The sequence below is a fragment of the Pseudonaja textilis genome, unplaced genomic scaffold (genome assembly GCF_049901715.1).
Source record: "Pseudonaja textilis isolate UNSWEBS1 unplaced genomic scaffold, rPseTex1.2 PTEXSCF20, whole genome shotgun sequence".
Taxonomy (NCBI): Eukaryota; Metazoa; Chordata; class Lepidosauria; order Squamata; family Elapidae; genus Pseudonaja; species Pseudonaja textilis.
Genome location: NW_028262864.1, coordinates 3,063,857 through 3,078,536, shown reverse-complemented (window position 1 = coordinate 3,078,536; position 14,680 = coordinate 3,063,857).

Sequence of the window (14,680 nt, the reverse complement as noted above, 5' to 3'; positions counted from 1 at the left end):
AACAAGTAAAGTAATAACTAGCAGTCAGCACGCGTTTGTTAAGAACAGATCATGCCAAACCAATCTTATTTCATTCTTCAACACAGTGACTAAATTAGTAGACCAGCAAAATACTGTGGACATAATATATTTAGATTTCAGCAAGGCATTTGACAAAGTAGACCACAACCTACTTCTTGGTAAGCTAGAAAAAAGTGGAATAGATAGCACCACCATTAGATGGACTCACAACTGGCTGGCAAACCATACTCAAAGAGTAGTCCTTAATGGGTCTAAGTCTACATGGAGGGAAGTAAGCAGTGGGGTGCCACAAGGTTCTGTCTTAGGCCCAGTACTCTTCAATATCTTCATTAATGACTTAGATGAGGGAATAGAAGGGGAACTTACCAAATTTGCAGATGAGACTAAGCTGGCAGGAATAGCTAACATCCAAGAAGATAGGGTCAAGATCCAGATGGATCTTGACAGACTAGAACACTGGGCCATATCTAACAAAATGAAAATCAGTGTAGAGAAAAATAAAGTCCTACACTTAGGCAAGAAAAACCAAAAGTACACATATAGACCCGGGTAAAACCAGGCTCAATAGCAGTAACTGTGAGAGGGATCTTGGAGTCTTAGTGGACAACCAGCTAAATATGAGCCAGCAGTATGCAGCTGCCACCAAAAAAGCTAATGCAATCCTTAATTGTATTAACAGAGGGATACAATCAAGATCAAGTGAGGTACTAATACTACTCTATAAAGCCTTAATAAGACCACACCTAGAGTACTGCAGCCAGTTTTGGTCACTACACTATAAAAAAGATGTTGAGACTCTAGAAAAAGTACATAGAAGAGCAACCTGGATGATTAAGGGACTGGAGACTAAAACATATGCAGAACAGTTACAGGAACTGGGCTTGGCTAGTCTAGTGAAGAGAAGCACCGGGAAGACATGATAGCGGTCTTCCAATATTTGAGGGACTGCCACAGGGAGGAAGGGGTCAAGCTATTTTCTAAAGCACCTGTAGGCCAGACAAGGAACAATGTATGGAAACTGTGCTGTCCAGCCACTGTATGGGAACTGGATAGTTAGTTAGCAATTGTGAGTTGTTCCCTTAAGGGAATGCATCATGGTAAATGTCGTTAAGGTATCCTGCGAAATGTAGTCCACATCGGATAAATGCTGGAAATGTCATCAGATACCTGGTTCATATTACCATATGTGGTGGACATGTTCGGATGCAAAGAAATATTGGACTAAAATCCACACATGGTTGGAAAAAATGATAAAACAACACATAGACTTTAAACCAGAGATCTTTTTATTGGGAGTCATACCGGACATATACAATAAAGAATTGAAATATTTGATTGTAAATGTTTTAACAGCAGCTAGAATTGTATTTGCAAAGAACTGAAAAAATGAAAAAATACCTATGCAGGAGGAAGTTATTAAAAAAAATATGGACTGTGCTGAAATGAGTAAACTGACATTTGAAATTAGAGAACAAGAAAACAAGCAATTTTATATGATATGGGATTTGTTTTATCAATGGTTGGATAAAAAGACATGGTAAGGTAACAGAATAGATAATTTTGTTATAGAAGTTTAATAGACTGATACAAAATATAATGTAGACATATATAACCATTGAATGACAGCATAATATAATATTGATGGAATAAATAGCAGGATAATTAATAATAGATAAATAGATAAGCATATGTTAGTTTGACAATGTGAGATTGATATAAATTGTGAACAATGATTATGAAAGGATCACACAAAAGATTTTAAACCAACTGACACACTGTATGTACAAAATGGAAGGTGGTTTTATGTTTTATTTATGTATTGTCTGTGTATGTTTGTCTTAAAAGAAAAAAAAGAAAAGAAAAGAAATGTAGTCCATGCCAGGTGACCACATCTGTAATCCTGATTGGTCACTAAATTGACCCTCGATGGGTTGGAGGAGGTTTCCTCACTCTTGGCTGAACTCACAGACTCATGGTAACTGTTCTACTTCTATCGCTACGAGATGGGAGAAAAGGGATAGGAGATAACCATCTTTTTACCTACAAGACAGATATGCAAAGGATTGATCATTAAAGAAGAACTTCATCACAAATGTGAGTTATGATGATACCTGATGAACCAGTAATAAAAACTTTGTATGAATGTTTTGTTGAATTTATCTATCTGCATCTGTACAGAAGACAAAACCTACCACTGTACAGAATACAGAACAGTAAAAAGATGGTTAATTTGAAGTCCTGAAGCCCATCAGTATAAAGACAGTTAATTTGGATTTGTGATAAAGCAAAGTAACATTGAAGCCAGGAATGAATATGCAATGCTAATCTAAACCTGAACTCTCATTGACTCTCTCTCTCTGTGTGTGCAACGGAACCCTTTACACGCTGTTTGGATGGTGGGAGCGGCTGGAATTCCCCCACATGCTAGAAACAAAAGATGAACTCCTCAAGCCCCCCAAAAAAGGTAGATGCATCTGGAGTCTCTGTCTGCAGTAAACAGATGATTAATTCGGACTCCCTCTGTGCCTCGTTCTCCTTTGAAGTAATCAAACGTTGTCTTCATCCCTTAAACAAGGAAAGACACTGCATTCCTTTTTTTTCCTTCCTTTCCTAACGCTGGATTCCTTTGTCTTCGTACCAAGGCAGGAAGGAGTAAATCCCCCCCCTTCTCTCTTCAGCAGAAGGTGTGCTCTGTCTCATGTTACATTGCTGTTATCTAAAAAGGAGCTCATCTGCAAGCAGGGGGAAGGGCCAAGCATCCCATTTGTCTTTGAATTCCTCCAGTTACCAACTCCCTTTGTGGGCTAAAAGCTAGAAACTGAATGTATTTACAGCAGCTAAAAGAGAGTTTGGCTTCCCTTTTTTTTCTCTCTTCTTCTTCCTTCTGAGAGAAAGTCTGCATTTTCACTGGCCATTCCAACCAACAGTTGCTATGACCGGATGCCAGCCATAAAAATTCCTCACCACCACAGAGAAACGGTGTTAGGAATGTAAGTCACCTAACAGTTATTTGGGTTGGAAATATATAAACTAGGATAGACATTTTAATACTGTATCTTTAAGAGAATGCTAAAACTGGTTTTGGGTGTGGTTCCACAAATGGCCATAAGATGGAGCCAGAAACCTGGAGTGTGTCTCAGTGAGTTTTCTGTTCCCTTCTGTTGCCACCTTCCCTTCTGTTCTCTAGTGCCACCTTGTGCAGCAAGCAACACTAACAGGCCAATTTCTATGTTTAGCCCCCAAGTCTTCAGACTTCTCAACACACATAGCACTGCCCAGACTCTGCAGTGCCACCTACGTGCTCAAGTATTAAATTCAGCGGCAATTCTACTTTTTGCTACCTGCTTGCAGCGCATCCTAGTACAAAAAAAGGGAATTGCACAGAGAACCACTAAATTTTCCAAAAGTCACCTTTTGCCAATTTGAAACATGGCAACTGCTTCAGCCATGACAAATGTCTCTGATGTACCAGACAACTCGAATCCTCCACCCACCCTTGATGTACACGTGGAACCAGGTGCCCAAAAAACAGTTTTAGATGTCCAACCCTCTGAAGAAGCCACGATACCTCAGAAAGCCTATGACCTCAGACAGCATAGAAAGCCTACCACACCTATGGACTCCTTATTGAGGGAGAAGTGGGACAAGCAGTATCGTCACTATGTAGAATCATGGACAGAACTGGAGAATATCTGCAAAACTCCCAAACGTAGGCTGTCCCTTGGGGGACTCTGCACATTGCAGGAAGACCTATAGGATCTTCTCCCAAAGTGGAGAGACAGTGAAAGTCAACTCAAGATCATTCAGTCAAGGCTGGGTGACCCAAACCTTGAAGAACATGTTTGATGCTTCAAGGAAGTACACAAAGAACACAAAGAATATGTTAGGGAAGGGAAAAATGCCCTCCAAGCTGCGATCAACAAAGCCCTAAAGCTGGAAGAAATGTCAGGAGAGAGGGCCACATCCGAAATAGGTCTTCAATCACAAGCAGCCTCCTCCCACCATTCTAAGGAAGCCTCCTTCCTCCATCCCAAGCCGGCTAGATCACAAGCAGGTTCCAGTCTCGTGCCAATTCTCTGCTGTCGGCTCTCACCATCCTTCCAGAGCATCCTCCCTTCATTGCGGCGCATCTAAGGCCTCCAAAGCAGCAAGTTACGCCAACCGGTCCACAGAAGCTGAGGTAGAAGCTGTCGTAGCAGATGCAGATCTACGCGCCACAGAGGAGGTAACACGGCAGAAGGCTGAAATAGCAGCTCAACAGGCTGAAATAGTGGCTCAACAGGCTGAAATAGCGGCTCAACAGGCAGAAATAGCCAAAGCCCAGGCCAGACAACAGGCGGAAATGGCCAAAGCGCAGTCCAAATTGGAGTTGGCCGAACGGCAAAGAGACTTGGCAATTAAGACGGCAAGGTTTGCAGCATGGCGGAAGATGGCCGACAAACCTCCCTCCAATTCAACCTCAAAGAGTTGGGAAAAGAGAGCCCAGATACACGGGTCAAGGCCTACGTGGATGAGCAGCACTCGCTTTGAAACGAGCAGGTGGAACCACCTCAGATACCTAGAAGTCTCCCACAACCAGGGGAGCACAGGGATGTATCTCAACCAAAGACTCTAAATGTCAGTTACGCAACTGACGTTGTACGACCTAAAATACAAGGTTCACTTCCCACCAACAGCAAACCTTCCCCAACTGATGTTGTATGACCTAAAGTCCGAGATTCTCTTCCCAGAATCAGCAACCCTAACCCAACATCTCATGGCCTGCTGGGCAAGCAAATTAGCCCACCAGGGCTCACAACAACTTCTCAACAGGTTGACATACAACCAATCACAATTGCCACACTCAATCCTCAGGCAAAAGAGTTCTCACCGCAACCGCTAAACAACTCCGACACACAGCGTGGAACCTACACCCAACCTCAAAAGGTACTACCTACACATGTGGGGGCGGATATCGACCTCCTCATAAAGTACTCTGTGGCGAACCATGTAACGTCCACAACACGTGCCCTCAAGCCAGAACGCCACGCCTACAATGACATCATACGAAGAGATGACTTGCCCTCACAGAGAAGTAACAGAGAACCATCACTAAGGTATGGAAGGTTAGACTTAGCAGCTAGCGGTGTGTACAAATTCAACGACAAGCCAGGCAGAGAATACCTACTACGGAAGACCATTTTCACAAGTACCGCTCAACGTGAACAGCTGCTTCCCGGTGAAGAACTTAAATTTCTGTTGGCACGGCTAGGACCACGGTCTAGCTTCATGGTGAAACACATTTACACAGGCATACTTAATGAACCAGACACCACTTTAAAACTAGCGTGGGATGCTTTGGATCGGAAATATGGCGATGACACATTGATGGAATACTCGCTCCTAGAACGACTTTACAGTTTCCCATGTATCGCCATCCACGAAACCTGAAAACTAGAGAACTTTTCTAACATCCTTACGGAGCTGTGAACAGCCAAAGAATGTTCTGACTTACCAGGACTGGCTTGCCTTGATCTCTTCATAACGCAAGAAGCAATCATCGCCAAACTCCCAAAAGAAATATTAGAACTATGGATCGTTTTGTCCAATGCCTTTCTGCCCACAAACCACAAACGAGACCCACCCTTTGCATTTCTCCAAGAATTTGTCATCTGGCAAACAGAGTCCTGCAACAGCTTCAGAAACCTTCGCCTTAGACGCAGATTTTACCCACCTAACAGAGACCACTACCAAAACTCCTCACCTCTCCAGCCTCTACTGCACATCTCTGCAGATCATCACCAAGCAAAAACACATAACGCAGGGGTCGTGACCTCATCCATACACAGTTCGGGAGAGACCTCATCAGATACAACCCAATTTAGATTTCCTACTCCAAAGAGAAGCCAGTTTTGTCCTTTGCACCACACTCGACATTTGCTGAACAGGTGCTGGGGTTTGCAGCCAAATCCCTGTTCAAAAGGAAAGAGTTTATAAAAAAATCTCCAATTCTGCAACATGTGTTGCGAATCCAAATATTCGGCCAAATACTGCACAGCCAAAGTGCAATGTCATATCTGCAAAAGTGACCAGCACCCGACTGCGCTGCATCCAGACACCGAGCCACCATGGCAGATATATCATAGCCCTCCTTCGAACAAGGAACCTCACCATACCACAGAAGCACACAGAGCTCCTCAGCAGGCTGCCAACCCACAACCAAACCCGAGAGTCAACTGCACGGCAGTGTGCACCAACTCACCATGCCCTCGTTCGTGTCTTCCCATCTGTTTAGCCAAAGTGTACCCTGAAGGACGCCCTGAAGATACCGTGAAAATGTACGTGCTGATAGACACTCAAAGCACCTGCACCCTGGCCAGACCCACATTCTTCGACCTCTTTGAGGTGTAACAGGACGAACTTCACTTCACTATTTCAACGTGCCATGGACCAAGAAGCACGGTGGGGAGGAGAGCTACTGGACTTTGCATAGAGTCATTGGATGGAAGTTCCTGGTTCCCACTGCCACCTGTGTTTGAATGCGATGGGGTACCGAACGACCACAGTCAGATCACAACACCTGAGATCGTAAGTAGCATGCCTCACCTACAGCATCTGGCTCATCACTTCCCTGCTCTAGATCTGGAGGCTGAGATCCTACTATTGCTGGGTAATAATGCCCCATGTGCCCTTCTCTTCTCCAAGTCAGTCGGAGGCCCTGTAGATGGTCCAGTGGCCATCAAATCTCCACGAGGATGTGGGATTGTAGGAATAGTCTTTATCGATCGCCTACAGGCCCCAACCCAGTCAACTACCTTAGCTACCTCTGTTCTCCCAAATGGGAGACCATCTCACCTGAAAACATGCCAAGAACACTTCACGCTTTCGACGGTAAAACCTGTCTTAGGAAAGTCACTATTTCAGACTACCAGAGAAGACAACGACTTAGCCTTGTCCGTTGAGGAAAAAAGGTTCCTTCACCTCATGGATAAGGATTTTCAATAGGACACAACTGGTAGTTGGGTCACGCCACTACCCTTTTGTACTCCCAGAGCACACTTGCCTAACAACAAACAATATGCGATCTCCCGCCTCTTCAGTCTGAGACGAATCATGACCTGGAAGCCAGAGATGAAAGCTCATCTGGTGGAGTTCTTGGACAAAATGATACAGAACGGACACGCTGAGCCAGCCCCACCCCTGGAAACTGACGAAGAATGTTGGTACCTACCGTTCTTTGGAGTGTATCATCCACAGAAACCAGGCCAAATACGTGTAGTCTTCAACACCAGTGCACAGTTTCAAGGCCACTCTCTGAACAAGGCCCTTCTGACAGGACCTGACCTCATGAACAGTCACCTTGGGGTGCTCATCCATTTTAAAAAAGAAGCTATAACAGTTATGGCCGACATACAGCAGATGTTCTATTCCTTCCTCGTACGGGACGATCACCATAACTATCTCTATTTCCTGTGGTTCAGTGATGATCAGCACAACCAAAGGATCTCGGAATACCAAATGAGGGTGCATGTATTTGGCAATGGCTCCTCCCCTGCAATTGCAAACTACGGTCTTCAACGCACTGCTCGTGAGGGAGGAGACAAATATGGAGCAGAAGCTCAACACTTTGTAGAACATGACTTCTACGTAGACGACAGCTTGAAATTGGTAGCCACCCCAGCAGAGGCCATAGGCCTCTTGAAGAACACACAACAAATGCTAGGGACAGCCAACCTCAAGCTACACAAGATAGCGTCCAATAGTGAAGAAGTACTGACAGCATTTTATCCCGAAGACCATGCCAAGGGATTGCAGGACCTCGATTTTGGCAGCGACGCCCCCTTTATCCAACGTAGTCTCGGCTTGTGTTGGGACTTGAAGAAAGACTTCTTCATCTTCAAAACCCCAGCCCTAAAGACTGGCTTCACGAGGAGAGGAGCGCTCTCAACGGTTAACAGCCTGTTTGATCCTTTAGGGTTTGCAGCTCCCATCACCATTCAAGGTAGAATCCTATTGCACACACTCTCCCAAAACACCAAAGATTGGGACGAACCCCTCCCACCAGAGCAGAAACAAGAATGGGAGACATGGTGCAACTCTATGCTGTCTCCACAACGTTCACCTACAGCGCACGTATGTTCCCATCTCTCCCACCATGGTACAAAGAAAGGAACTGCATGTTTTCTCAGATGCATCAACTAAGGCAGTAGCAGCCATGGCATACCTGAAAGTCTATGGCGGGGAGGCTGTTGCAGCAGATCCTGTTTCCAAATCAGGACACAAGACCACGAAGGGTTGGAGAATACAGGTTTATTTGCGCAAAAGGTTCAGAGCATTAGCATGGCAAATTCTGAAACCCCTGGCTATTCCTGAGGGGTTGCTTTTATGCAGCTCACAATCTCAGCTTTTCCCAGGGCGTTTTTCTTATCAGGCTATACCATAACATATGTACTACAAAAGGGGGAAGTAAGTCTAATTAGTCATTTCGCACAATTCAGCATATACATACTTATCTTACACCATCTGTTATTTTCCATACCCACCCTTGCCACCCTTGCCATTTAGCTGTTTACAGAAAGTATTTAGTTCAGAGGTCATTATACTTAGACTTAGATTCAGCAGATTTCCTGATTTTCACAATATCATATTAAGCAACGTCTATAATGTCTGCGATATAAGCTAAGGAACTTCTGCTAATGATAAGAATATTTTTCTGGTAACTTTCCACCCTGCTTCAAGACCAACGTGTATGTTGGATTCGTCATGGTAAAAGCAAAACTAGCACCACAAAAAGGTCATACTATACCATGGCTGGAACTTTGCAGAGCTGCGCTGGCCACCGAACTTTCAGACACAATTACGAAGATGTTTGATCTTCCCATAGAACCCACCATACATACAGCAGAGTGGTACTGGGTTATATCTACGACAGTAGGCGCTTCTACGTCTATGTGAGTAACAGAGTTGAATGGATCAGATCTTCTGAACCTGTGCAGTGGCGGTACGTTCCAATGGACCAGAACCCTGCAGATCATGCAACAAGGTCTATTCCTGCATCCCAGTTATCAACTTCTACCTGGCTCAAAGGTCCCGAGTTCTTGTGGTGTACAGACGCCTTGGAGCCAGGGAAACCCAGTGTATATAAACTCCTAGATCCAGATAATGATGGCGACATTCGACCGCTACTCAAGAAGGTAGAACCGGGAGTTCCAGTTTGTCAGGCTTTGGAGGCGGCAGGAATTTCCGTCTGTGTGCAATCCCTGCTGTGCTCACTGCTGGAGTGCCTCCGATCCAGCTGGATTTGGAGGCTATAGTTATCCTGTAGGATAGGGGAGATCCGGGCAGGGGTCTGGGGGCATCGCAACCCCTTTCCCCAGCTGGCTAAACTCCCTTTTCCAAAGGCGGTGGAGCGGTGGTCAGCAATGGCCACCACAAAGAACCTCTCAGCCAGACAAGTTTGTGCAGGAGGAAGTTGAGAAAGTGAAAGTTTTTGGCCGAACCGGGACAATAAGTAACATCTGAACACCCTGGAAATCTAGCTCTTTAAAGGATACATTGTTTCCCAAGAAGATTGTAAAAAGCTGCGGATGAAAGTGAAAAGGGAAAGTTTTTTTTTCTTCACTCTCCTTCCCTACGGAGATAGCAATGGAAATCGGAAATACCCGCTTTGGCAACAGAAGGTAACTAATTTTGAAAATTAAAGCCAAGGGGACATTAAAGATTTCTGAACATTGATACTTAAAAATCAAAATCTTTTTGCTATAAGTGGGAAGGGAGAGGTAAATGATTTATATTAAGATTCTGCTGGAGGAGACTGCTTGGAGTTTGTTAGGGATACACCCTAGCAGAATCTGCACGGCAGTCAGGCAGGCAGGCAAAATATGTGAGATAAAGGTTTTTGTAGCTTACACTCAGTAAAACAGATACACTGTGCTAGTTAAATAGTTTATTCCAATAAGCATTATAGCATAGTCAAAACAGTCCATATACCATTCACTAATTCAGTCCATCCGGGGATTATTCAGTTGCAAAGTCCAGTGTTGAAAAGAGAGGTCAGTAAACTTACAAATATCAGTCCAGTAATATATCTCCTCGCAGTAGAGATATGAAGAAGTCAAACCTCCTTTCTCCCTTCAGCAATAGGGAACACGCAGTTAGCAAAACATCAATCCATCAAACCAGCAATCGTCAGCAATCCAGCAGGTGCTCTTGCTCCCTCTTATGGCGATTTCACAACCGCACCCAAAATTACATGCTTTGCAGTTTAAAGTGACACACACTTAAACTTACTATCATAGTTTATATATATTATTTTACCCAAACTACGTTAGGTAACCTATGTTATTCCTAACAGAGTTTATAAGATCAGAGATGAACTGCAATAAGACTTCTAAAAAATCATTTGGGAATTGTGTAATTGAACTCTACCCCAGGAAGAGAAAGTATTAAAAGAAGAAAGTGCTAAATGAAACAGTTTGTGTTGATATGGATTGCTTGATGACTTTGGGACTTTTGCAAACTATTTTTTGAAAGACTAAAAACATTTGGATTGTTTAAAAAAAAATCTCACAATGGTGTTATCTGTGGAGGAATTGAAAATGGAATTTAAAAAACTAAAAGAAGAGGAACAAGAAAGCAAGGGCTCTTCTGGATCTGTTTTTCACTTCTTAGAAATGGCGATTTCTACCTATCAGGAAATACAACAATAAGAAAGCTGGGATGATGAAGAAGAAGCCATCTTTAATGGACAAATAATTTTAGTTGATGAAGAAAAGGGAAAAGGGGGAAAGAAAATGGAGAATTCAAGATCTAAAAAAACAACCAAGAAAGGGAAAAATAAGGTGAAAAATCGATATAATGTCAGAAAGCAACAGAAAAGAGGAATACAACAGAGAGGGGAGACTAAGATGGTGGAGATTGAGAGATGTGGGGGGTAAAAAGGCTAGATTCAACAAGAAAGGAAGGGAAAAGGGGAAGAGAAGTTATAAAGGCTTAAAACAAGATGTTAAAAAACAAGGTTTTTTTAGAGACAAAGGGTAAAATACAATTTAAAAAGAGATTCTGAAAAAGTACACAAGATTGTATCATAGTATTTGTATTTGAAATAGAGTTAGAAAGTTGTGTTAATAGAACATTGTAGGGTATGTGTAAAATGTCTAAGATTTCATAATAGAGTTTAATTAATTAATTTGTTATGGAACATTGTTCTTACTATACTATAAACTTATTATGTTTTTTATTTTAAAATGTTACGTAGAATGTACTAAGCAGAATCAGAATGGAAATTATGTATTATTTTAAGTGTTAAATTTGGGGGAAAGATAGAAAGGCGTCATACTTCAACCATTGATTACAGGAAAAATTTTGTATTAAAGAGAAAAGATAAATAGACAATTGAAAAAGAACGGACAAAAGATACAAGTATAATTATTTAAATTGAGATGAAGTAAATAAAATAGAATCAAGAGAGTGAAAAGAGGGGAGAAGACATATAGAAAATATAGAATGTTAAATAAGATTGAAATAGTATATAAGGTGAGCATGAATTTGATTTATGTCTGTACAAAAAGAAGTTTTAGGTTTTCATGTTACGTGTTTTGTTTGTTTATGTTTGTTTATTGAGAATTAAGAATGTTGGATGAGAACATATGAAATCGTAAATAAGACAGATGAAAGTATAAATTTAATGAATAAAATTGAATAGAAGTAAAGGGAAAAATAGTGAGAAGTTGGAAAAAGAGTAATAAGATATGAAGTTGAATACATAAGATGCATATTAAATTAAATGTGATAATTTGGAACTATGCTGTACTTAAATAAGATGTTTTATTTGCTTTGTTAAAAGATGCTTTATGTTCTCACGTTTTATGTTTTGTTTGTTTGTGTATTGTCTTTGGTTTCTTAAAAAAAGAAGGTAGAACCGGTCATCCCTCCGGTCGTCTGCCTGGCAACGACGGTAGAATGTGAGAAGGACGGCCCCTTAAAACCTGCTTGCTTTGAACGCTTCTCCCGATGGAAATCTCTCATACTGGGAATGACTGTGGTTGTCCGCACAGTCGCCTGTCTCCTCGGTCATCAGAAAGGCTTCAAGTCTTACTTCCCAGACCACTATACTCATTCTGAGAGACAAATATTGAGAAGTGTACAACAAGAGGCATATCCAGCGGAATACAGATGCCTGAGTGCAGGGAAGCCCATACCACAATCTACTCCACTTCTGCTACTGACCCCATACCTCGACAACCAGGAGGTACTTCGCGTAGGAGGTCGCCTACACAAAGCAGAAATGGACTCATACACCAAGCACGCCATCATCCTTCCTGCTAACCAACATGTAACGAGGCTGTAAGTACAACACTACCACGAAGCAATCCATCATCAAGGCCGACACTTCACAGAAGGTGCCCTCAGAGCGAATGGACTCTGGATCGTAGGCACCAAAAGATGTATTACAACTGTTCTGCAGTCTTGCTTACATTGTCACAAACAACGGGGTCACACTCTATACCAAATGATGGCTGACTTAAATAAGAACTTCATCACAAATGTGAGTTATGAGGATACCTGATGAACCAATAATAAAAACTTTATATGAATGTTTTGTTGAGTTTATCTATCTGCATCTGTACAGAAGACAAAATCTACCACTGTACAGAATACAGAACAGAAACTGAAAAAGGAGAGATTTAACCTGGAAATAAGGAGAAACATTCTGACAGTAAGAACAATGAACCAATGGAACAGCTTGCCCTCGGAAGTTGTGGGAGCACCATCACTTGAGACTTTCAAGAAGAGATTGGACTGACATTTGTCAGAAATGGTGTAGGGTCTCCCGCTTGGGCGGGGGGTTGGACTAGATGACCTACAAGGTCCCTTCCAACTGATTATCTGTTATCTGTTACATCGATAACGATTTCGACAGAGCAGGGGTGGGATTCAGGTTTTTTAACAACCGGGTTTGTGGGCGTGACTTAGTTGGTGGGTGTAGCTTGGTGGTCATGTGACTGGGTGGGTGTGGCCAACTCGACATCACTCATGTCAAAGGGGCACTTCTCCTCACCTGACCTCTCATGACAGTGGGGATGCTGCAATGGTCATAAGTGTGAAAAGTGGTCATAAGTCACTTTTTTCAGTGTCATTGTAACTTTGAATGGTCACTAAATGAACTGTTGTAAGTCAAGGATTACCTGTACAAAAATACAAAAAGCTTCTTTGCTTGCAAAAAGCTGCCCTAAATACCAATCATTAGATTAAAAATACCTGCAAGCCAGAGTTATAAATCAGGCAGGGTGCCAGAGCACCTTGAGGAATGAAAATAGTTAAAATTATTATCAAGCAGCCATCTCTTGCTCATAAAGTGAAACCCTTTAGCAGAGAGCTCATTTAAGCTCTCCAGAAAGAGCACACCCAGGAAAAGCAATCCTTAGATACATTTGCACCACTTAAAGATATCAGTTGGTCTCACTCACCTCACAAGATATCCTAAGGAAATCATCCAGATTTAAGGAAAGGTCACATGCCCCCGAGAAAGGCAGTAAAAAAATCAGTGCCAAGCTTGCATCCTGCAGTTCCAGATAACACTAAAGCAGTGAAGGAAGACGCCCCCTCCCCAGATAGAAAAAGAAACCATGAGGCAGGAAAAAAATCAAACACAATACAAATAATTAAATCACAACAGTAGCTGTTGCTTGTTGAAGATGAATAGGGAAAATTATCCCATCAGTAAACACAGGATTAAACGTCACCAAGCACAGAATTAACCTTCACCCAAAACCAGTTTTAGACCAAAACTCGGAAAGGGTATGTAAACTCATGTTTGAATGTCAATCTTTCTAGCTAGCCAAGAAGCCTTGCTGAATATCACTCATCTTGGTTCCCTGTCACTAAAAGCTTTGCTTCATTATTCAATTATTTTTTCAAAGTGTTGATCGTCCAGGGAAGTATTTCCTCCCAACAGCAGTGTAAAAATCTTAAAACAACCCTTCCCCTTTAAGAAAGTCAAGCCTCAGAACCTCCAGAGACAGGAAGTCTAGGCATACTGGCAAGAATGTAATAAGGGTGGGAAAAAACAAAAGGAGGTTGCTTCTAACTACCTGTTCTCCGAACTGCTTAGAAAGTTAACAAGGGGTTCTATAGAACCGGACAGAACCAGGAGAATCCCACACCTGCTCTAAAGACACCTCGGAAGCTATCACCTAAACAAGTCCACTGGGCTCAATACTTCAAGAGATTCAACTTTAACATGAACTATAGCCCAAGGGGGAAGAACATATTGGCGGATGCCTTGTTGAGAAAACCCCAGTTTGACAATCACCAGGAAGAGGAAGTGCAAACTATGATATCAAAAGCCCAACCTGCAGGCCAAGTAACCACCCAAAGTCAAGCCAACCACAGTCCCAGACACCTAGAAGACAAACTGACAACCAAATTGAAAGCAGCACTTTTAACCAATCCATGGTTTGTTGAACATCAAACCAAATTGACAATGAATGAAGGATTAGCTTGGAAAGGAACCAGGATTTATGTACCCAATACTCTTAAGACTGATGGTACTGAAACGTAGCCATGTCTTGCAGTTGGGGGGACACTTTGGGTTCTTAAAAACCCTACATTTAATCAGGAGACAGTTCTGGTGGCCAAAAATGAAACCTGATGTTGAGGACTATGTGAAAAGCTGCTC